Below are 24,321 nucleotides of genomic sequence, written 5' to 3' on the forward strand. Positions count from 1 at the left end.
CTCTCTCATAACAAATTCTTAGAGAGTAAAATTGTATTAAAGGGTATATATATTTATTCGATAGATAATTCTAAATTGCTTCCAGAAAGGTTCTACTAATTTATACTTCACTAGTCCAAGCTTCTGAAAACATGACTTAGTGGCAATGTAATTATCTCTGTTTTGCCAGTTGAAACAATTAAGGCCAAAACCAGTATCATGGTGAGCGTGACCCAGCGAGTCCTTGAGAAGAGTCACCATCACGTCAATCCGGGATATAGTTTCACGTGTGCTTAGTGTGTGAATGGTGTGGACTGTCATTTAATTCTTACAACCACACCCCCAAGAATTATTTTTTAATCCCCACTTTTAGATATGGAAAGCAAGGCTCAGAAACCTTAAATCCTTGCATTTTGTATCCATGACACCATGCTGTCTCCATGACCATAGACTTCCGCATGATGATGGAGTCAGAGAATCCTAGCCCGGAACCCCAGTTCTACAAACACCAGGCACTTCAAACCTCACAGAAACACATGCTTCACTTTAAATAAGTCAACGAGATAAGCATTCTCCTCTTTGATACGTATAACATCAATGCTCCTAGATTTTTTTTTTTTTTGGGTAAAAAGAGCTTCAAGGTTTTGTCCTCCTCTCCTGGGGGCTAGGAATGAGGGAAGGGAGGGAGGCCGCTGAGAGGACCAAGCAAGGTGAAGGAGCCTGTCTTCCAGGTCTGCATTGGCAGACCTCCCGCTTTGAATCAGAAGTAGGGAATTTGCTTTGGTTTCCTGACTGGGTTGCCTTGTTTATCAGCCACAGGGCAAGAAACATGACACAGCCATGAAGTAAAGTTGACATGTCATCCTGGGGAAAAGGGAGTGATTCCAGAGGCTGAGTCACTGCTCTGCTGCAGGTACGGAATGAGGCACCCTACAGAAATGCTGAGCCGGTTGCCAGACTGCGGGCTTGAGTAACAAAGAGAGACAGGTCTATGGATGACCTAACACACGCTGATTATTTTGAAATTCCTGAGTTGTAAAAATGGAGAATGACAAAGTTTCAAGTAGATCTACATTCACTCTTCCTTTGCAACAGAAATCAATCTCACGGTTGCATAAAAGTCGGACATTTCATGAACAATAGTGGCAGCCATTCAGGTGATTTATCTGGGGAAGCGTATCCATATATCTGCAAATTCCCCCACACGTGCTGGCGCCTGAGTTCTTTCTACTTTTTTTCTGCTTTCTTCTCCATCAACTGTCGTTGTCGACACGCACCCGTGTGTTTTCTGAAAAGACGGAGGGCGAGCCGCGAGCCCCATAGCACACACTAGGCAAGCGCCATGAAGAGAGAAGACATCAGAGCCCGTCCTGTCTAGCCAGAGACCTAAGAAAACCTGCTTGTGATTCTGTCAGTACACCGGCAATGCCCCTAAAGGAGCCTCTACCACCCAGCTGGAAGGTCATCATTCTATGCCTCAGTTTCCTCTTCTATAAAATAGGGGCAAGAATAGGTAAAAAAAAAAAAAAAGGGGGGGGGGGCTCCTGGATGGCACAGTCAGTTAAGCATCCAACTCTTGGTCGTCTCAGTGCCGTGAGATCGAGCCCCATGTCGGGCTCCGCGCTGGGCGTGGAGTCTGCTTAGGATTCTCTCTCTGTCCCTTTCCCCCTGCCTCTCTCGCTCTCAAATAAATAATTTTTTTTTAAAGAACAGGTTAAAAAAGGAGGGGACATTGGCCACTGGCGTGTGACAAGGATTCAGAAATGCCAGTGTCGTAATGCTGCTCACTCAACCCCAGCTGCTTCATCTCCCACCTCCCAATGTTCCCAATGTTTAGTTGCCCTTCATCCATGGGATGCCGGGAAGAGCTCTAGGTCAGTCATTAGAAGGCATCACTTTAGCTCAGAATCCGTTATTTATCACGTATCTGTTGTAGGCTCTTAATACTAGTAGTCATAGCAGTGGTAGTAATAGACAACCTGACGTTGTGCTTGGCATTTTATACCAACTTAATCCTCACAATAACTTGTTGACAGAGGTAATATTATTCTCCTAATTTTACAGTGAAGCTTAAAGAGAATATATAATTTGGTCAAGGTCCCACAGCTTGTAAATGTGAATTTCCTGGAATTCATCCAGGAAAACTGTTTCCAGAGCCCCTGATCCTAACCATTATTCTACCTTAACTTTCCCAAGTTGTTTTTTTGCCCACCAGGACCTTATTATTTGATCAGTGGGTGTAAAGAATATTTTGGAGGCCTGTTCAGCATCTTTTGGGGAGGAAGAGCTGCTCTTCTATTCCACAAGGTTCCATTAGAACTATAGATCAAAGGGTCTTTGGCTACAATCATCCTGTACCCCAACCACAGAGCCTGAGGGAGGACAGTCAGACTCTTCCCCTTCAATTATTGTATATACAACATGAGAAAGAATTTTTCTACTGAAGTTGCTTATCTGGGATGGCCAGGGGCCATATTTCCCATGGTGTGGACAGGGCCTTCCTTTGCTGGAAAAGAAAAAGATCTAGGGATAATCAGAAATAAAATACGGATGGCTACTTAGAATTCCTAGTTCCAGCTCAGTGACCCTGGGTCTCTTCGTTACCGCTTCAACTCCATGATCAACCCGGTCCTTCAACTGTATAAACCAATAGCCTCATGTTTGCGTGACTGCGAGCTCTGCATTTTTTGCTTGCAATCAAGGAAGCAGGTAAGGGGCATGAGGGGGAGCTGTAGACAAAAGGTGCACAGAGGTGAAGTAAATTACTTTTAGTGAATAAAACAGCATTAGAGACAAAATTTTGAAAAGTCAAGTTAGAAGGAAATCATGTTAGAACCAGAGCACACTTGAAAAAGCATTTCGTGCAAACTCCTCATTTTACAGATGTGGAAACTGACTTGCAAATGGACAAGGTAAATTGCATGGTGTTAGGCAACTGGCTGGGGGTGAGCTCGGGATTTGGCTGAATTCAAGTGGCCTCCCACTTTCCCTGGACTCTTTCTGGCACCTGCCCTACCTTCCCATTTAGGTAGGTGGATAGGAGATGAGTGCATTGCAGATGAATGTATAAACAATGGGTAGGTGAATGGACAGATAAATTGGTAGATGGACAAATAGAGGCTAATAGATGGAGAGATAGAAACAGATTTAGCAGATTTAATTATATAATAAAAGCCATTGGAAAATTGAGATTAAGCTAAGAGATGGCGTAGTCGAAAAAACACCACACTAAGAAAACATTCCAGATTTTACATATGGTCCTGTGCTCACTAGCTGTGTTAACTTGGACAAGTCCTTGAGCTTCTGTGAATCTCAGTTACATGCATAAGGTGGTCATAAATACATTGTGAAAAAGCACACATGTGAATCCTCTGCTAACTGTGAATTTTTTTTAGGATTTATTTATTTTAGAGAGAAAGAGAGAGAGCACGTGAGCAGGGGGAGGAGGAGAGGGAAAGGAAGAGAGAGAATCTCAAGCAGACTCCCTACTGAGCGAGGAGCCCAGTGTGGGGCTCAATATCATGACCTTGAGATCATGACCTGAGCCAAAACCAAGAGCTGGATGCCTAGTGCTTCTAACCCAGTTCTGCTTGGTGTTTTTCTTTCTTGTAACACATTCACGTTTCCTGCCATCTTGGAAGTGTCCTCCACTTTAAAAAAAAAAAACACACTTACAAAGAAGAAAGACATTAGATCCCTACTTCACACAATCAAAGAAGTTGATTCAAGTTATATTTCAGATCCAAATGTCAAAAAATAAATAAAAAATAAAAAACCAAAAAATAAAAACCTTTCAAACTTTCTGACCATGGAGCAGGGAGAGATTTTTTTAAAACTAGACCAACCAGAAAAAAAGTGCATGACTCATAAAAGAACGATTGATAAATTAAAATTCATTAAGCTTTGAAATGTCTGTTCATCAGAAGGTCCCACTCTCCAACTCCAATTTAATTAAGTTAAACATGTGTTGGTGTGCGTCCCATTTGGGCATCACCACCCTGATGTGAGGTGCTCAGCCAAAGGTTGTCGCCACACTCAGGACTGCAATAATTTAGGATGTCATTGCCCTGGAAGGATCTTACTGTTCCCATCAGGGCTTTAGCTAGATGATTTAGGGACTGGGAGATGGAGTTTGGGGGAATGTGTGCAAATCCTTTGCTACCAATGGAAAAAGAATTTAATACACATGACCAAACAGGTGTCATGAACACCTTGAGGGAATGGAGTTCATCTTCTTTCTTTCTAGATCTTAAGAGCCTTGGACAGGATCTGACACAAAAAAGGCCCTTCATATGTGAAGGGACAGAGGATAACATTGTCCTCACTCAGAGAAGAGAGCTATTGCTTAGCTCAATTTCACCAGGGACTTCTTACACTTTCATGTTCATTACCCTGTGGCTGTCTTCTCCAGGCTCTATTGGTTATGAACATTATATCCTCCCTCCCCCAAAAAAGCAATCAGCAGAACACCCCGACCACAGTGACATCTACAGTGTGTCTTACAGTTTGCAAATTATTTCCAACCTTACAGGAACATACCTCTCGCTTCTGTTTTTGGTCTGACCTCCCTAACGCTTAGACCTCGTGGATGAGGACTCTGGCTCCCAATATTTGTCTCAGTCCTCTCTCCAAGTTCGAGAAATGATTCACAGCCGTGAGGCCTCCACCCGCCACCGTCCACAGAGCCCTGCTTATGATGGGCCAGCACGACACACTTCACAGGCATTGTCTCATTTAGTCTCAGCAACTGATGAGGTAAGCACTATTTTTGTCCCTATTTGACAACTGAAGAAACTGAGGGACAAAGAGGTGAAGTCATGTGCCCAAGGTCACACTGCTGCCACGTGGCCGACTGAAGACCAAGTCGCCTGACTCCAGAGTCAGGCGCTTACCACTACCCTCAACTACCTCTCTTTAGGCTGTGCCCCTTTGCTTGTGCCTCTTGGATGCTCTATGTCCCTCAACCGCAGGCTTTCACCCCCTCTTAGCTTTGATGAGCTCAGAGCTCTAGGTGATAGCGTTCCCTCTACCAGCCTGCACCCCAAAAGTCTCAAAACAGACAAGACGAATCCTCAGAAAGCAGATGATGCTGGGGCGTGCCTCTGAGATCTCTCCTTCAGGACAGAGGCTCTCATTCCCCCCAGGTGCTGGAAGAGTTGGCTGCTGACGGCTCACAACTGAGACTCTTTCCAGGAACCGCTCCTGCCTGATGGGAGTCACTAAGATCCCCCACCCCACGCACCCCCCTTTCCAGAAGCAGGCAGCCAGTGATTGGTGGATACAGCATGCAAGCCCAGCCTTCTAGCCTCAGCTGGGGCCAACTTCAAAGGGCCATCCTGACTCCAGAACGATTGCAACTACTTTAGAGTTTCAGTCCTCCCTGTCCCTAGGTCAGCTTCCTCCACTCCTCAGCAGGCCTTAGTCCCAAGAACACTCTCCAATAAATGTCCTGCATGCTCCTTGCAGCCTCAGACCCAGATTCCCAGGAATCCCTCCAAACACAGAAGTTAATCAAACATCTCTGAGCAATGCTTTATCTCCTGATGGCAGAGGGAGGCCTCATGCAGGCTGTGGTCTCAAACCTCTCCCAGTGTTCCAGTTTTCCCGCCCACCTGGTCTTTGGCAGTGCTGTGTGCATACTGGCTCTTTCTTTTATTCTTTCAGTTCACTAGAATTTTCTGGTGTTTATTACTGTGTCTATGGGATTCACCTACACCTACAGCCAACAACAGGGCTGTGCTCTTCCTACATTTCCCCTATCCCTGACAATGCCTGGAGTGTCCCAACCTGGGACCCAAGTCACGATGATCATGCTCTCAACAGAGCCCGCACCTGTGGGCAATGGACATGCTTGCAATTTACATGCATAAAACATAAACAGACATGGACAGGTGTAGGAGGATCGCTGGGTCTTGAAGATGCAGTGTATCCCTACAGGTAACCCCAGAACTCTTTGGCTAGTGTCCCATCTTCTCTCTTAGCTTGGACCCTTGTTTCTTCCATATCAAGATGCCATCGTACATTCTGAGAAGGCTCTTTGTCTCCTACTCCTTTCACTTGAATCTGTTGTGCACTCCGCTGCCAGATTTATGTTCCTAAAGGATGCTCTCACCATACTCCTCCCTGCTTAACCACCTTTGTGCTGCCCACTCCCTACCTAAGGAAGCCACACATGTCATCCTAGCATCCCAAACCCTATCCGACACAGCTGAGATCCCGAGGCAGCCAGCATTTCGCTTTGTGATGTTGCTCATTCTCTTTTGTTCAAACGCTCATCAGGAAACCTCAGGATCCATACAAAGAGCTGCCAACAGTTTGGACTATACTTCTCTAATAACTTCGGCTCAGTCTCCCTTAATTTATGGTCATTTGTATACTTGGCTTCTCTTCCCTTCAAGATTATGAGCAGCTCGGGAGAAGATATACTACCAATCTTAGTGCTAGGACAGTATCAGACACATAGTGGGCCCTCAAGAGAGATTCACTGAAGTGACTTATCATCTCCCAGGGGAAACAGATTTATTCTCTTCCTTTTCTCCCTGCCTTTCTGCCAGTCTTTATATTCCTGAAGCCCATCTATATCGACGTTATAGGATATAATGATTTAGTCATATTAAGCAGAAAACAACACATGGCATATTGAGACGCTGCCCTGAAACACGCCTTGGGAGAAGGATGATTTGAACGCTAAGGAAGAGCGGAGGGAAAGGAGGTCACTGCTTTAACCTAAAGCGAGAGAATTTACAATTTCGAAACAAAGATATTCAAACAGTGGATTAAGCCGAGGGTTGGGAGGAGTCCTATAAAGTAGGCTAGAAATCAAAGGTACAGGTGGTAAATGTATTAATTTCAAAAAAAAAAAAGGTGACTATTTTTCTAAAGGAATTCAAAGCCTAGTGCACTGCCTTTTGTCCTTTCCTAGACAATTGGACACTGGGCCACTCCTCTGGCTCTGGGGGCCCTGACCATCTCTCCTGGCCAGTTCAGGTTGCTATTCTATCCTGCCCCAGGCTCCTGAGTCCCAGCTCTGCGGACAGTGACATCATTCTATCACAGCACAGCCTACAAACATCCCTGCCTCCCATTCAAACACATCCCCTTTTTCCATGGAGTCTTGTTCCCCTGACAAATGTCTGGAAGCTTCTGGTGGGAAGTCAAGCTCAACTGACCTTCAGAGATAATGAAAAAAGGGTGAGACACAAAGAGTTTCTTAATGAACACAGTGGTGACTCTGAGTTGCATTTGGACCTGCTGACCTATTCTTCCTCCTCCGAGCTTTGGCCCTCTGCTCTAGGTCATGGGTATTTCCCTCCAAGGGCATCTCTGTTCCTGCTGGCTGTCAAATTCTGGAATTGGCCCCGGGTGGTGAGAAAGGAGGGAGCTTCTCTCCCCTACTTTTCTAACAAATTGTCAAAACGGACAGAGGCCTAGTGTTTAAACCTCAAGCCATCTAGGGTGGGTAAGGTATTGAGAAATGCTCTAGAATAGATTCAAAGTCAATGAGGGGACAAATGTGGATAATGGTAGTTGCAAGAAGGATTTGCGCACTGCAGAAAATTTATCCCAATACATATCTGTCTATAACATCCCTTGTTTCTTTATTGCAGTTGCCTTTACAAGAGAGTCTCTGATGCCAGACTCAGACACGTATCAGTGGAGACCCAGTGGTCACTGTAGGCACAACAACCTGTAATCCCAAACATCCACTCTTGTGCCCAACACTGCTCCGGCCCCAGGGCCACCTCCTTCATCTCTGTCCTTGAAGGAAAAGGCACTGCATCTGAGTACCGAGTACTGAGAAGGTGTGTTTGCACCACTGCTGACTTTGGAGATGACCATGACTTTGGAGCGTACAGAGGACTAGGGCAGCAGAAATGCTGAGAAAAGAAAAAAGACAAATTCTTTACCTTGTTAATTCTTCCCTCCCATAGCAAGGATGTAATAAATTCTTGCATAATGAAGAATTACTTCCCAATAGTGCCAAAAGTCCACTCTCTTCTCTTCACATTCCAATTCAGGGTTCTGGGGGTACACAAAAAAATTACACAGTACGCCTAACAGTTGCACATGCATTTCGGCTAACATTTTGCAATATCACATAACTTATATTTCTTTAATTTTGTACACAAATACAGTTCTAGACAGAATATATCTGCTGTGCAAAAGCAGTTCTTGACATTAGCAGCTAAATGAACTTTGCTAGAATTGCAAATAGTTTTATTTTTATAAAAATACACATGGAGGTGAAATTAAATCTTTAATAAATATCTTTTAAAAATGTTCAGATCTATTTAAATAATTTTAACTTTTGATATTCACTAAGTAATTTATATTTTGCATTTCAGTCACAATGGATAATTTTGACTATTTTGGAAAAAATAAGTTTTTTGAAAACATAGCTAAAATAATTAAATTTCTAGCTTCTCACATTAACGTTAATCTACATATTGATTAAAATATATTCAAATTTTGTACATTTTAATATAATTACATTTATTTTTAATCTGTTAGATTATTGCTATCAAAGGAACACAGATTGTGACAATCTTGATTATAAGAATATAATTAATGATTTTGCCGAAATGAAGGCAAGAAAATTAATCTTTAAAAATAAATATATAATCATTTGTAAATTCATGTCTTTATTCTTATTACTCATCCAAACATTGCTTGCCAAACAACATCCCAGACAGACTTGCAAAGGATCAGATTCCTCCCCCTTTGATATTTTGCTAATATTTAGTCATAGAAAAAATATAGCTCTACAAATACTTTTCTATTTTGTGTTGTGAAGGCATATCAAGGGGGAGGACAGAACAATTTTTAAATGGTTTATTGGCTTGACTTATAACTTTAAAATAACTAGACATATGGTACAAGAGCACCAGGCCTGGGAAGGATGGGAGTAGGCAGCTCTCCGACTTCTATGGCTGCTGACCCAACAGTGTTTTCTAACTTTATTGAGTAGCTACACCTGGACAGGCACCCTACTAAGTGCCTTCATGTATGTCCTTCATCCTCGCCACAGGCCTTTGGAGGTAGGCACCGTTCTGATTTAGACGGGGAGGCTGGGATGCAGGGAGGGAAGTTACTGGCTCATGGCCACAGTGATGACCGGATGAGCGGTCCCTCACCCTGGCCTCTGGGACTCCAAATCTCTCTGCAACCATCCCTGCCACTTCCCGCTTCCCCGCCTTCCCTCCCCCTCTCCGTGGCAAAGGCTCACAGGCCACGTCTGTTCCTTGTTTACTTCCTAGAGATCCTCTGATAAATGCTTTAATTGTGTCACCTGTTATATACCTCTTTAAAACTACCTGCGCATCAATACATCTGTTATGGATTTCAAGCTCATTAAATAATCTAAACACGCCGTATGCCATGTGCAGACACTTGATAAATTACATTTTTGCCACCACTGTATTTGTAAAACTTTTGAAACAGCTGAAATGCTTAATACATTTCGCTGCATTAAGAACTGAATTAATAAACACTGCTATAAGCATTCGATGGACTAACATACAGGAAGTGAGAATATTGGTAATGAAGGTTACCAAAACATGGAAAACACTTAAAACAGATACAAAGGTAAGTGAAAAAAAAAAAGCACATAAAATTACACATACCATATGTCAGAATTAGGTAAAAATTAGTATACGCATGAAAACAGACACACAGGAAAAGAAAAAGACAGAAACTTACCACTAAATGCTAATGGTGGTTGTATTTAACGGTGGTTATTAATGTACTAGAGTGATTTTTTTTTCTTTTATTTTCTTTTATCCTGTTTTTAAAATGGTTTGGGATTAGGTTAGTTTCATACTGAAAACGTATTATTTGTTTAGAATGCATTTTTTTTTTCCTGCAAATAATGACGAGGGATTTTGGCCCAATTTCGTATGATCTGTGCTACCACCTAATCATTTGCATGACATGCCTATCTCCCTGGCTCTGTGCATTCTTCAAGATGAAAGCTACCCTGGCCGAGGAGGCTCTCCGTAAGTCTGCCTGCTGTTGGCAAGATGCATTTTACAGATCAAGTACTTTAGGCTTTGTCTTATAAATTAGGAGGAGCAGAGATGAAAACGACCGAGGGTCTTGAGGTTTTAATACAAACTCTGCCAACAGAAAAGTTCTATCACTTTCTAAAGGCAATGCTGTCCATCAAATGCTCCCCAGGGACATGGAACCGCACCACTTGGTCAGCGAGCTCCAGATAAAAGCAGCTTGTGATCAGAACGCCTCCTCTCTCTAGTGACCAGTACCTCTGGGCACGTCATAGCTCCCAGGCCTTTGAGGGAATTCTGGCATCCTCATAGGGATGTGCCAGATTGGGAGCGAGCCTTGAGGGCCATAAAAACATCTGTGAGTAGGGCGCCTGGGTGGCTCAGTTGGTTAAGCGACTGCCTTCGGCTCAGGTCATGATCCTGGAGTCCCGGGATCGAGTCCCGCATCGGGCTCCCTGCTCGGCGGGGAGTCTGCTTCTCCCTCTGACCCTCCTCCCTCTCATGCTCTCTGTCTCTCATTCTCTCTGTCTCAAATAAATAAATAAATAAAATCTTTAAAAAAAAAAATCTGTGAGTAGCTAGGAAGAACCCCTCAGAAGCTGGGATGAAGCTCTCTTTAAAAAGCCCCGCCGTGAGGGGCACCTGGGTGGCTCAGTCATTAAGCGTCTGCCTTTGGCTCGGGTCATGGTCCCAGGGTCCTGGGATCGAGACCCGCATCGGGCTCCCTGCTCGGCGGGAAGCCTGCTTCTCCCTCTCCCACTCCCCCTGCTTGTATTCCCTCTCTCGCTGTGTCTCTCTCTGTCAAATAAATAAAATCTTAAAAAAAAAAAAAAAAGCCCCACCGCAAGCCTGCATTACACATCTGCTTCACCTGAGCCTGTCTTGGGTTTTAAGATCAAGAGCCCCCACCCAGTGGTAAGTGTCAAGAACAGGAAAGACTTAGTCAATGGAAAAATCAAAATCTCTGCTGTCTCTTCCCATTCTTCCCCCTTTCCTTCCTTCCATCCAAAAACCCACTGTGTGCCAGCTACTGTCCCCAACACCGAGGACCCAGAGTCACATTAGACATGGCGGTGGCCTGGAGGAGCTTGAGGTCCACCCCTTCCCACTGAGAGCGTGGTCCTGGGATCGCCCGGAAGCTTGTGGGAAATGCAGATTCCCCCCACCCTTGCCCCACCACAGACCTACTGACTCAGAATCTGGATTTTTAACAGGTTCCCCAGGTGACAGACAGGCACACAGAAGGTTGAAAAGCTCTGGCCAACAGAGCTCTGGGAAGGCAAGCCCAGTGTTTTTCTGAGTAAGGTTAAGAGTGGACCGTGTTACTTAGCTGGTTTTGCACACATCATCCAGAATTACATGTGAGTGTTGCAGGTGCATCGCTGTCCTCAGTCACGAGGACAGTGATCATCTGTGGGAGCGGAGAGTCCCGGTGGGAGGCTTTGTGGAGGGGACAGGCAGACAGGGAGGCGGAGGAGAGAGGAGTAGGTAGGCATGAGCTTCCGTGGAGGAGTGGCCAGGGGACCGGGAGTGGTGGCCGAGCACGTGCACACAACCATGGAGGTCCTGGGCCTGAGCAAACAAGTTTGAAGGGATGCCTTCCTGGTAGCCTCATCTGAGCAGGATGTGCCTTCGCTTTCGGGCTGAGAAAACCAAATCGCTTCCCGTCCTTTGCCTCCTGAGCCCGCAGATGGCCTCTCAACAGAGGAAGGCCTTCAAGGGCCCTGGACTCTGCCAGGGGCACGAGGGGCAGGAAATCCAGTCCCCTCTAGTCCTGCTGAGGGAAGGATCCTTGGGGGCGGCAGAGACTTGCATTTTTTGTGTGGGGTTGTTTTGTTGTTGTTGCTTGTTTTGTTTTGTTTTGAGAGAAGGAAGTTTTCTTTGTGCTCAGGTCAGCCTCCCCTCTACCTACATAATTAAACTTGAGACAATACACACATTTCAGAAAGGAATAAAAACGATGTCGGAGTTTTGACCAAGCCTACACAGCTCTTGCATGCCTCCAGCCCTTCTCGGTGACAAGAAGTGGCAGAAGTACCCAAGTTGGGAGTCTCACCTGGGTCTCCAGAATGCCCAGACACTGTCCTGGGCATTCCTCATCACACAGGTGTTATAAAGAATGCCTGTGATCTTTCCTTCCTTTTGGCCCTCTGACTTTCTATTACCTTGGGTGGAAACCAACGCTTGGCATTGTAAGTTATTAGGCAAGAGAGGCACAGATGAAGATTTATAAGTCTTCCTTCCATCGGAAATTATATATACGGACAACATATTTCATATAACCTTTCATAGAACATACTCTATTTTTTTGCCACGTGCAGGAAGAATTCAAGTACATTTGTTCTAGATGGAAATAAAAACAGTGAGTTTCTTCTTCCCATAGTCTTTGAAGAAACAATTTATAAGGTGCCAATCTCTTGTATATGAGAGCTGTACTCTCCAAACTAAACACAGAGCATCAAGAATCAGCTGAAAGAGGGGCGCCTGGGTGGCTCAGTCGGTTAAGCGTCTGCCTTCGGCTCAGGTCATGATCCCAGTGTCCTGGGATCAAGCCCCGCATCCAGCTCCCTGCTCCGCAGGGAGCCTGCTTCTCCCTCTCCCACTCCCCCTGCTTGTGTTCCTTCTCTCGCTGTGTCTCTGTCAAATAAATAAATAAAATCTTTTAAAAAAAAAAGTCAAGGTGCCGGCAGATTCGGTTTGGGGTGAGAGCCTAATTCCTGACTTGCAGATGGCTGCCCTCGTAGTGCGTCTTCATGTGGCACGGAGAGCGAGAGAGAGCGAGAGAATTCGAGCGAGCTCTGGTCTCGCTCACTCTTCTTACGAGGACACTAATCCCGCCTCACCCTTGGGGCCTCACCCTCAAGATGTCATCTGAACCTAATCCCTTCCAAGGAGCCCACCTCCAAATACCATCACGTTGGGGGCTAGGGAATCAACATATGAATTTGGCGGGGGGACGCACATTCAGACCACACCAGCTTCCAAATGTTAAAGACAGAGCATGAATTAACACTGCCACAGAGGTTTTCAGAGCCCTGCACAACAGTTACTCGATAAATATTCGTTTATGCACCCACAAACACTTCCCGGCTGTTAGTTACATCACTTGGACACAAGCAACATCGACTCACCCTTATACATAAAATCACAGCTTCCCATTGTCTCTCCATTCAAGAAAAACCTCTTCATGTGGCTGACAAGAACATCTGAAATTCAGGTTTGTGGCTTTTCCAACCCAGCTCTCACCACCCCTCTTGTTTTCTCTCTCCGCAACCTCACGCACTCTCTGGAATGTGGGACGCTGCCTCTGGCTTGTGTTGGCACCTGTCTTTACGATGGGGCAAGTGGAAAGTTGTGCGGAGAAGGCAGGATTTGAGTTGGGTGAAAGGACAAGTAGAATTTCCATAGGAAGGGCCGGTGGGCGCACACACACTCAGGACGCGTGTGGCCAGGGAGCAGTCTCGGAGGCGCGAAAACCTAACGCTTGGGCCGAGAATGGACAATCTTCTATTTTACAGGGTTCCTGGGCAGCTAAACATCGACTTCCTTACAAAGAGGAATCGAGTCTAAACATTTTAAAGACCTTTTCCTCGAAGGTAACTCTGAAGGCACGTGACTAATGCAAAGCCTAGAGGTTAGGCTTCCTGTCTCTTCCTCCAGTGTGTGCTCCGGAAAGTTTACTTGATATTTTTCCGCATTGTTTTTGCAGAAGAGGAGCCCATACATCTCCCCCAGGCTCCGCCGGAGTAATTTTCCAAAATGTGTACAAAACGTCCGTGACACAGCAGGTAACCATCTGGTCTCTGAGCCAAATGTGTGCGTGCTTGCGTGGCTGCGCGCGCGCGTGCGCATGCGCGCGCGCACACGCGCACACGCTGGTCATGCTGAGTTGGAAGGGAGATGCAGCGGTACAGGCCGAGTGAGCTGCGTTCCCAAACATGGGCAGTGCCTCAGTTCTGAGGTTGACACACCACAGTGGGGTGCATTCCCGGCGAATGGCTAAAGCCAGGGTTCCCTTTCACCCACTGCAGACAGAGCGTAAAAATACCTCCAGCGGGCACGTTTCCCAAACGGGCTGGTGGGGAGAGGAAATTCACTTTCAGGAGAAATACTGCCTGTTTAAATAAAACGAAGTCCCCTGGAGAAGGGGTGGGGTGTCAGACTTAACTGGGGTTCATTTCCTAGCGTGTTTAGGAGGAAAAGAGTGCCTGGTTGCCTTTGGGAGAGCTAGGGGGAAGGTTGAGGTCAGACACCGCTCTGCAGGGGAGGGAGGTCAACCCAGGGAAGGTGAAGTTCTCCTCTGGCCAAGTTGCCAATTCCTCTTGTGAGGCCTGGGGCCAGCCCCCGGCAGCTGGCTGTCCCCGCCCCACATGGGGACAGCTCTGGACAGAGCCCTGGGCCCACCCTAGCTCCTGCTTCCTGCGACAGCCACTCGGGTGCCCACGCCTCAACCAGCCTTATTTTCAAGCCACCCAAAAATAACAACATTTGATATGAGACCTCTGAAGGCTTTGGCTAGGGTCATGTTTCCAAATTCTTGACTCAAGTATTGTAAATGAGAACTGCCTTTTTTTTTTTTTTTTTTCCAGTCAGGCTATTTTTTCCTTCTTTCTTTTTTTTTTTTCTCGAGATGTTGGGAGAACCCCAACCAAGGAATCAGTGCTTAATGGGTCACAGGGTATAAATAGTAGTGTTGAGACCATAACACAAGGCTCTTTGTACTATCATGCAACTAAACCAAAAAAAAAAAAAAAAGAAGAAGAAGAAGAAGAAAGAAAAAAAGCTTCCAAACAGACCAGTTAACATACCAGCATGGGGCTCTGTGGGGGTGTGCGGCATTGCTGAGCACAAGCTACATTCTATATTTGTCCACTCCAGCCTTTCACTACTGACATCTATTTACAGCCTCGCAGTGTACACAGGATACCCTATTCACGAAATAGGTACACACACACACACACACACAAATCATTCTGTATATATTTTTGTGCTGCTGATCGTCCATAAACATAAATTAAAACAAATAAAGTCAACCCCGAAGGGGGAAACCCAAGCTTTGGGCTCACCTCCCCAGCCCCTAGCTCTGTAAAGGTCAGTGGGCAGGAAGCTCTTCTCATCCGTAAAATGGGGACAAACATACCTGTTCACTGAAAGTTGGCTCTAAGTGATATGTGCTGTAGCTTTGAAAATTAAGAGATGGAATCTGGGGGCTTCTTTGCTTTGAGGCACTCTTTAAATATGAGATATTATCCTAATTAAGCTAAATTTTCATCATGGGGTCAGTGCCTTGATGAAGTTAAATGGGATGATCCAAAGTATTTATTAATTTGCTACCAGTCATTGTATTTGGAGACCCTGAGGGATCCCGAAAATTGATTAATTATGACAGTCCTGACGGTGTATTTCTGGGTGATTATGGCAAGCCTTGGGTGGTATTATAAGGGATGCCAATTTTCATGTGACAGTGAAATTCATGGCTCTAACATGAGTACTATTATACCAGTAGAAGGGACCAGGCTGAGGGACATGTGACCTAGCAGCTGACAAGTGCAATAATTCTCAGAACTCCGTGGCTCAGAATGTGTGCTGGCTACTAAGAACTGGGATTTTAGAAATAGAAAGTTCAGATTACAAGCCTACTGGGCAGAAACTTGAACTCCTGGTGCTGGCCACATGCCCTGGGTACTCGGGGGTGGGCCAAGGTTCTGGCCATTCAGCATCCTCTGTTTGAATTCTGAGCCTGTAAGCAAAAAGGTAAATAAATAAAAACAAAAAATCTTCTTTGGCAAAGAGACTCTTTCTTTTGTGGGCTCTCCTATAGGGCTCCTTGGACAGGATTTACCTCTGGGCTGCCATGATCCCAACTCCCCATCTTTTGGTGGGTCGTACGTGGGGTGGAGAGGTGGGGGGGAACGGGGTGGGAGGGAACACTTTTGTTCAAGTTGTTGGATTAACCAGAAAACGAGCCAGAGAACAAAGCAGTGGGGGGCTGAGTGGGGTTCACGCTGCACTGTGGAGGTAACTCAGAGGTGACTACACCTGTTAATGAGGTTTAGTGTTTCAGTGGCTGGTATTTGAGTCAGTGGCCAGGGGAGAGAAGCAGAGAAGGGTGCAGGCAGCATTGCTTAGCCCTAGCGCTCCCGCAGAACCTGGATACAGCTGCACTCCGATACCAGGGACCAAGGAGCACACGTTGAGTGCCTACTAGGTAGTGGACACGGTGCCAGCAAGCACTTTCCACAGATCATCTCATTCAATGTGCACAGACTTCCTATGGGACTGTGCTATTCTTATGTCCAGTCCACACACGGGAACAGAAGCTTAGAAGAGAGCCCGTCCAAGATCACACAGCTAGTGACATTGTGGAGGCGGAATTGGAACCCAGACTTCTTGATATCAAAACCTAGGCTATTCCTGACTTGGCTAAACTTCTTCCTTTCCCATACCTCTCAAGCACAGCACAATGCAGCCAGGACTCATGCTATCTTAGGGGTGAAGTCAGGGGAGCCTCCGAGAAAAAAGGTCATGGTACCGTACAGACCCCAGGACTGGCCCTGGAGGAGTGGGCTCCTGGACTCCTGCTCTGCTCCATGCTCTCAGTGCCCTGCAGCCCTGCTGGACAGAAATCAGGAATATCTGGGCCTGGACCTGGGGACCTTCGGTGTGAGATTTCAGCTTATTCTCTGTGCCATAAATTGATAAAAAGAATACCTGCATTTCAGGACGTTTGTACACACCCAGGAAAGAGTATTTAAAAGGATTCTGGGGGCATCTGGGTGGCTCAATCGGTTGAGCATCTGACTTCGGCTCGGGTCATGGTCTCAGGGTCCTGGTCTTGGGCCGGAGTGGGGCTCCCCTGCTGGTGGGGAAGCTGCTTGTCCCTCTCCCTCTACCCCTCTCCCCGCTCGTGCTCTCTCTCTCTCTCTCAAATGAATAAATAAAATCTTTAAAAATAAATAAATAAAAGTAAGTAAAAGGATCCTGACTGGTAAAGATAGAAAATAAGCCTGTTTTCTTTTGCTCAATTTCACCCTCCCACTTAAATGGGAACTAAGGCAACTTTGTGGTTCCCCTGGGAATCAAACCCAGGAGCTTCTGCATGTAAGGCAGATGTGCTAACCACTACACCACAGAACCTGAACAGTCAGCCCTGGCTTTAAAAAGCATGTACAACAAACAGTCCCCCTTATCCATGATTTCACTTTCCCTAGTTTATTACCTGCATGCGGCCAATTGGTGGGGAAGTAAATGATCTTCCTGACACAACGTCAGTGGCCTGATGCCAGGTCACAAGCCCACGTCACTCATGTCACTTCATCTCATCTCATAGGCATCTTATCATCTCCCGTCATCACAAGAAGTACAATAAAATGTTTCGAGAAAGGGATCACATTCACATAACTTTTATTACAGTATATGCTTATAGTTGTCCTATTTTATTATTATTGTTGTTCATCTCTTACTGTGCCTGATTTATAAATGAAGTATGTATTTATCATAAGTATGTATGGATAGGAAAAAAACATAGCATACACAGGGTTGGGTACTATCCCCGGTTTCAGGCATCCCCTGCGGGTGTTGGAAGCATCCCCCTGGATAAGGGGGACTGCTGTACTCTGCAGCCTAGCCTCCCAGGGGCTACCCTGGTTAACTTCCTCAAGCTGCTGTGACCACAGCCCTAGACTCTTATATGTCGAACTTTGAGACACAAACTTCTCACCCTAAATCATGCCACCTTCTGCTCCTGCCAAGAATTTCTGAAGAAAGATCAGTGCCCTGAAATCTTTACTGCCCCTTCATCGATGCCAATTCAACACAGCATCCCCCAGTAAACACCCAAAGAGGCTATCTCTGATGCTTTCCTTGGATTGATTGCTCCTATTTCAGATCCCCCAGTCTGCTCATCTCTGCCTTCCCGGGGAGACCGAGAGCCTCCCCAGAGCCCGGAGCCAGCACAGCGAGTGAGCGGGTCGTGCTCCTTGAATGGGGGCCACGGCGGCGGAGCCAGACAAGCAGCAGGGTCTGTGCCACACAGGTGCAAACACGGATCCTCAGCCCTACCTGGTACCTCAGCCGCCTGGCCCGCTTCTCGCCAGAGGTGCTTTTGCATCATCTCCTCGAATCCCTGTCTAACGCCCGGGGATTGGGGAGGACGAGGCAGCTCTGATTTTTGCCCCAAGGTGTGTCCCAGTCTCACATCAAGTCATTCTTATTCTCTTATCTAGGCATTTGTCATCTGCCAAGACAAACCCTGCTCCAGTTTGCAGAATTGAGACATATTCGCAGCCATGGAGTCATCTTCCACGCCCTCTTCTTACCCCTGCCCGAAATCAGATCTGTCTCCAAAGCTTACCAACAAATCTCTTTGAAATTCTCTCCTAGCTCCTTCTCCTTCCTAGAAGCCATCCTGGTCCAGTTCCGCAGAAGGGGAGTAATGTGACAGCCTGTCCATGGCCTTAACTCCCGGGCCCCTGGTTCTGTTCTCCATCAGTACCCGGGCCAGGGCTGGCTTCCTTACGGCCACCCCTGGACTCCAGGTGCCTCCCTATGCTTGAGTCTCTGGGCCCTTGGAAGTCCTACCTTCCCCCATTTAGTCAAGTTTGATTCCCCATTACCCCCCAATAATTAACCTGCAGTGACAGAAGTCACAGATTTTTCTTCTTGATCCCAAAACACTTGATGCTAATTTCTGCTCTGCCTGAGGTCCTCTTGCCTCACCTCTGCTGTGCCTCCTCTTAGGCCTCGCTGGTGTCCATCTTCGGCATGAAACCCTCCTAGTCCCTTCCACCCTTGTGTGGCCCATTCTCTTCTTGGAACTGCACCCCCAGAGTGTGGACCAGGCACCTCTGCACCTGCTTGAATGCTGTCTTAGAGCAGATCCATAATTCAGGGTGCATTGCTTGAAATTTCCAAATAGATTCTAAGTTCTTTGAGAATAGGGTCTGAATCTTATTTATCTTGTGTTCCTCACAGTACCTTGGGAGGGAGGAACTTACGGAAGCTGGTGCTCAGGATTGATCTGTGCTGAGAAAAAATAGGAACGTGTTAATTAAGAAGTAGGCGACATGTCTTCTTTGGGGAAGAAAGGGCTTGCCCTGGGGATTTTGTTGGCACTAGCTGCTGCTACATATTTTCATTTCTGCTTGTTCTCTCTCCTTCTCCTTCCTCTTTTCCTTCATGGTCATCAGCTCTCTCTCTCTCTCTCGTGGGCCAGTCCTTTTACGGTGTGCTATGAGACTGCTAGATCTTAAAAAAATTATAACAATCTAGAATCCTCAGTGCCTTCATGTATCGTTTGTCAAACGAATTCATTCATGAAGCTTCTGGTACCTAGAATCCACAAAAATCCCATGCCGCTGAAGCCACATACCTCCTTCTTTGTTCTTCACGCCTGAACAACAGCCTTGCAAGGTTTTAGTCTTAAAGCACTTGATCTATTGCTATTTCTTCTCTGTTTTCTCCTCTTCCTTCCACCTCTATTCTGTCCTATTCCATTTTCTTGTATCCTCTTAAAAGTGATTATCTGGCTTTTAAAACACCCTCTTATGAAATAAAGTTCCATAATTATTCATTATATTCATTGGGCATGATCATATTTGCTCTAGCAAGAGGCAATCCACGGAGATGGATCAGTGGGAAATGGGCGATTTAGGAAATGACCTCTGTATCGCCTATGAAAAAAATTCAACATATTAATAGGAGCTGAGATTGTTGGTGCATTTGTTATTAGAATCGCCAAAGGTGATTATATATATACATATATATATTTCTAAAAATCACCTTACCTTCTGGATTGAAGTTGCAGAGTCAAGATGTGCGTGGGTACTGATCTCCCCCCTACAGCACTCTGCATTGCCTTTGAACACCACTGGCCACCTACAAGGGATGATCAGTGGAAGCTAAATAATAATGTTGCACCTTGTTGGCTCGTGCTGCTCTAAGCCACAGTAGAGCCAAGGAACCTATGGGAGAGCTCCCTGAGAAACCCAGGTGGAATTCTGGGAGAGGAAATGAGAAATAGACCATAGGATACATAGTTCCATGCAGAGACACTATGTGTTTTAAAGCTAATAATTTATGTTTTCTTTGCGATAGCAATTCCATATTTTATTCAGCATAGCAATCACCACAATTGATTCATAAAAGCAAAATTGCCTAATCAATGGACTAGAAATACAGTCACTGCGAATATAAATTCTTTCCTCTTCTAATGATCCCCAGCTAATCATTTCAGCTCTTCTGGCTCGTTTTCCTGATTAAACCGGGAGAATAAAGACAACAGGAACATGTGACTCCTACATTAGCAAACTAAGCATGAAGAATGAGAATGAACCCGTGGGTAAGCAAAGGGTTTGGTGGGATTTGTTTAATCCTTTCCATGGCACATCTTAACTAATATTCCCTGCACTGGCAGGGCCCCCAAAAGTGTTACCCTGAAACGCTGAGCACCAGTGGTAAAAGAAGATGGGATTTAGGGTTAGAGGGTCTGGATTTCAATGGGGGCTTCACCGAGTAACTTTCGGCAAGGTGCGACTTTTCCTTACCTCAGTTTTCTGTTCTGCAAAAGGGTTTCTGATGCTTTTGTTTCAAAGACCTGAGAGAAGCAAAAGGCCTTGTAAATCACACAGCATTACTGCGTGAGTGTTCAGCAGCTTGTTTTTGTGGCACAACTTAGAAAGCTGTGCCTGTTTCTGTAGGCAGCACCCTCGTCTGATTCCAGCGACGTTTTGCCCCCAGGGTGTCTCTCCCTAGCCCGGGATGATATCCAGGCACAACTCTGCTGATTTTTTTCTCCTGAAGTCTCAGGTCCCACTGGTGGTATGCCGCTTCCTTCAGCTGCTCAAGCAGGGGAAGATTCTCGTCGCCCAGTGGCTGATGGGAGGGCCAAGTGCACATGGCCAAACTGGGCTGGCCAACAGGCACGCCCCGTACACCCGTATGAGGAGAACACTGCACAGGAAGGATGGGTGGACTTCTCGGCAAGGGTGCAGCCGATCCCTCCCCTGGCATGCTGTGTGACATGCCTGTGCGAGTAATTACAGTGGCATCTTGGTAGAGAGGGAAGTGGTACAGACAGAGGGAGGAACGAAAGAGGCATTTCATAGTTTGTGAAGATATAAGTCCTGCCACTTCAGGTTTTGTTTTGTTTCGTTTTATCAAAACAAATTACAGGGGCACCTGGGTGGTTCAGTTGGTTGCATCTGACCCTTGATCTCAGCTCAGGTCTTGATCTCAGGGTCGTGAGTTCAAGCCCCGTGTTGGGCTCCAAGCTGGGTGTGGAGCCTACTTAAAAAAAAAAAAATTACAGATCAAAATCTCAGAGGCAGCCCCCTCACCTGGGCTGTCCCAACATGTCTTCAAGCCACCTTCTTCCTGCATTCTCTGTCTGGGCCATGCCATCCCTGTCAGCAGGGCGTGAGTCACTCTCCTCAGCAGCTGGTGGCTCCCAGGGACATCCCACAGTTCTGCCCATGTCCTAACAGTTGTATAGCTGACTGCTATGAGTTCAGTTCTGGTCATCGCTCCCTCAATGGCAGACAGGCAGACCGATTCGGAGCAAAGAAGTCTGAAGACACGCACATTGGCCCGTCTCCACCGCGCCCCTCCATGCTGGACCAGCTCTGCCCGGACGCCAAGGCAGGGAGACCCCTCCTTCCCAGAAGCTGTCCTCTCCTGGGATGAGGGCTGGTTCCTGTGACCCTGCAGGGTGCTCCCAGCATCCCACCCCTCAGCCCTGGTTTTGCTGGGATTGATTCTACCCCAGGCTCCAGGAAAGGTCCCTAACTAGATGGCAGGCAGGGCAAACCCCCTCCCTCGGCCCTGGGATTGGATAGAGCGAGGTAGACCTAAGCCAATCAGAACAGAATATTCCCTTGGCCCCGTGATGACGTCAGGACTGAGCCAACCAGAGAGAAGCTTGGTGCTCTTTCCACCCCACCCCCACCCCGGTTCTGGGAGGAATGTCCCGCTCTCTTTCCTCTTGGATGTGAATAAAGAAGTGTGTCAACCATGTCACAATCTCAAGGGAACCCTGCCTGAAGATTACATCAACACAGGGAAGGTAGAGCCGAGAGACCCAGAGAGACGTGGTCTCAAACCTGAAGTGAGTCAAACTCAGAGCTGGTCTGCCTGTGGATTTTTCAGTTCCAAGAGCCAATGAGTTCCCTTTGTAGTTTGAGCCTATTTGAATAGGCTTCCTTGTGACTTTGCATTTGAAAGCATCATAACTGATAGAAGCATCATGGTCTGGGGAGGCCCCGGGGAGAAGGAGAGGGAACTTAGAAGTCGGCTAGGCCATCCTACCCAGTTGCTTGGACAAACACTGGTCTAGATGCTGCCCTAAAGGTATGTTTTAGATGTGACTAACATTCAAATCAGTAGACTTTGAGTTGATTGCCCTCTGTCATGTGGGTGGGCCTCGTCCAATCAGTTGAAGGCCTTAAGAGCCAATACTGAGGTTTCCTGAAGAAGAGGGAATTCTCCTCAGGACTGCAATGTAGACACCCTGCCTGATTTTCCAGCCTACGGATTTCAGACTCCAGACTGCAACATCAGCCCTTCCGTGGAATTCCAGCCTGCCACACAACCTGCTTGAGCCAATTTATTAAAATCTCTCTATCTCTCGGTCTATATCTATCTATATAAAATATATATCACAGAACTAACAGGAGAGAAACACATACACATGTATGTACAGGTGTGCATGTATGTATATATTCTGTTTCTCTGAAGAACCCTGACCAATACGATGGCATAAGGCTTGTCCACTAAGATAGGACAAGCACGAGTTCAACTGATTTGGTGGCAAAGTCTGCTTTGGGAGATGATGATGAGGAGCCCTTAATCTCTGAAAGTCTCAAGCACCAGCCCGCAAGAGGTCATCACCATGGAGCCCAGAGTCTCAGCAGGTGAACACGGCATGACGACAGGGAACTTGGGGCAGAGAGCCATCCCCTAGGATATGTTGGGAAAGAAACCAAAAGTAAGGAGCAGAAAACTTACCATGCACTGGGGCTTAAGGTAGATCTCCAGCCCTAGAGGAGGCCTAGGCTGGAGGGCAGGACAACTGAGTAGCACGTGAGGGTAGGACCAAGGGAGAGCCCAGGCTGTGGACTTGGGCAGCATGGGCCAAGAAAGGGAGGAAATATCTGGAAGCCATGACTGAGGGGCCGTGGAGCCATCTAGAAGGCTTCTCCAGGGGCAGTGGTTTCAGGACAGGGCAGGGAAGGAGACTCAGGGAGTCACATGGGACCTCAGTGGCACAAGGTGATCCTGGGATGAGAGAGGCGCTCACAAGTCCTTCATCATGCCTGCATTGGCCTGGGGACTGGGGCAGACATGAGCCTTCCTGGTGGGACATAGGAGCATAGGACAGAGGAGTTTCAGTATCTCCTCCTCTGTGCAGTGTCCCTTGCTCCCTCCGCTCCCTGTAGAGTGACCATGTCTTCCCAAACCTACATGGTGACCTAGAAATACATTCATCGTGGCTCAGGGAGAACAAAATAGTTCCCATATTAGCAATCCCACACGAAATCGTTAGCCCACATTGAAATAAGACCCTCTTGGTTTTACACACTCCCTTTACCACACCTTACAGAGTAGCAAGGGTACCTCTAGGCTCTTGTCAGATGTCCCCAAAGGAAGAAGCCTCTTCGGGGATCTGTTTTCAGACTTCTTTGTTTCTTGTGGCCTTCCTATGGGGACTGGCGTGCCGGGCAGCCTACCCCCAGCTTCTCCCAGCCTTGTGGAGAGGAAGTCTGCAGTTTATCCTGGTGCCTGTGGCCTCCTGCCCCCCACTGTGGAGCCCGTGACAAACCCAAGCATAACATTTCCATGAGGCCGAGTCGAAATGTGACCCCGTGGCTTGTAACTGCACCAAAGCCATGAGCACCAACTCCCAGGAAAGGCTGTGTCCTTAGGATGAACTGATTTGGGGGAACAGTATTGGGTCAATACTTTACAGATGACCAGAGAAAGGTTATCTAGAAGCTGGTCTCTGTCTTGATATTTTTGTAAATTATCTGTAAGGGGAAATGAGTCCCTAACTTCATGTAAGGCGAAGCTTCTATAGGTGGAGAAATCCCAGGGTGAGCAGTAAAAGTCCATCTTTTTACATTACCCTAGAGCCTACAGTGTATTTTCATGTTCTTGATTCTAGACCTAATGCCATAGAGATTCACATTCCCTCCCTGCCTGTGGTGTGCTGAGTGACACGTACATTTATTTAATTTAGATACAACTGGCCTTGGCCCTTGCTGCCAGAGACAGAGCAGACCCGGAGCACCCTCAGGCCTCTCCGTGCCAGCTTCTCCCCGGCCCCTCGAACCTGGTGGCCTTC

At 46.7% G+C, this 24,321-nt stretch overlaps 1 long non-coding RNA gene and 1 other non-coding gene across 3 annotated transcripts in view; both read right to left on the reverse strand.

The window, feature by feature from the left end:
* LOC115937280 (uncharacterized) overlaps nucleotides 1–20,844 on the reverse strand; it is a 29,227-nt gene extending 8,383 nt beyond the window's left edge. Inside the window, exons 1-4 of one of the 2 annotated variants that reach the window (XR_014146339.1) lie at nucleotides 20,528–20,844; nucleotides 19,769–19,859; nucleotides 18,702–19,007; nucleotides 7,887–8,001 (exon numbers count right to left, since the gene is read on the reverse strand). This is a non-coding gene — a long non-coding RNA (uncharacterized LOC115937280). Of the gene's footprint in view, nucleotides 1–7,886; nucleotides 8,002–14,751; nucleotides 15,724–18,701; nucleotides 19,008–19,768; nucleotides 19,860–20,527 lie in introns of those variants that run through there. The other variant, XR_014146338.1, reaches the window with a different exon arrangement.
* TRNAV-UAC (transfer RNA valine (anticodon UAC)) lies at nucleotides 17,048–17,120 on the reverse strand. Its single transcript has one exon. It is a non-coding gene; the product is annotated as a tRNA-Val (tRNA).
* Nucleotides 20,845–24,321: the final 3,477 nt, after the last annotated feature.

Source organism: Leptonychotes weddellii, chromosome 6 (assembly GCF_054177405.1).
Source record: "Leptonychotes weddellii isolate Sample4059 chromosome 6, ASM5417740v2, whole genome shotgun sequence".
NCBI lineage: Eukaryota > Metazoa > Chordata > Mammalia > Carnivora > Phocidae > Leptonychotes > Leptonychotes weddellii.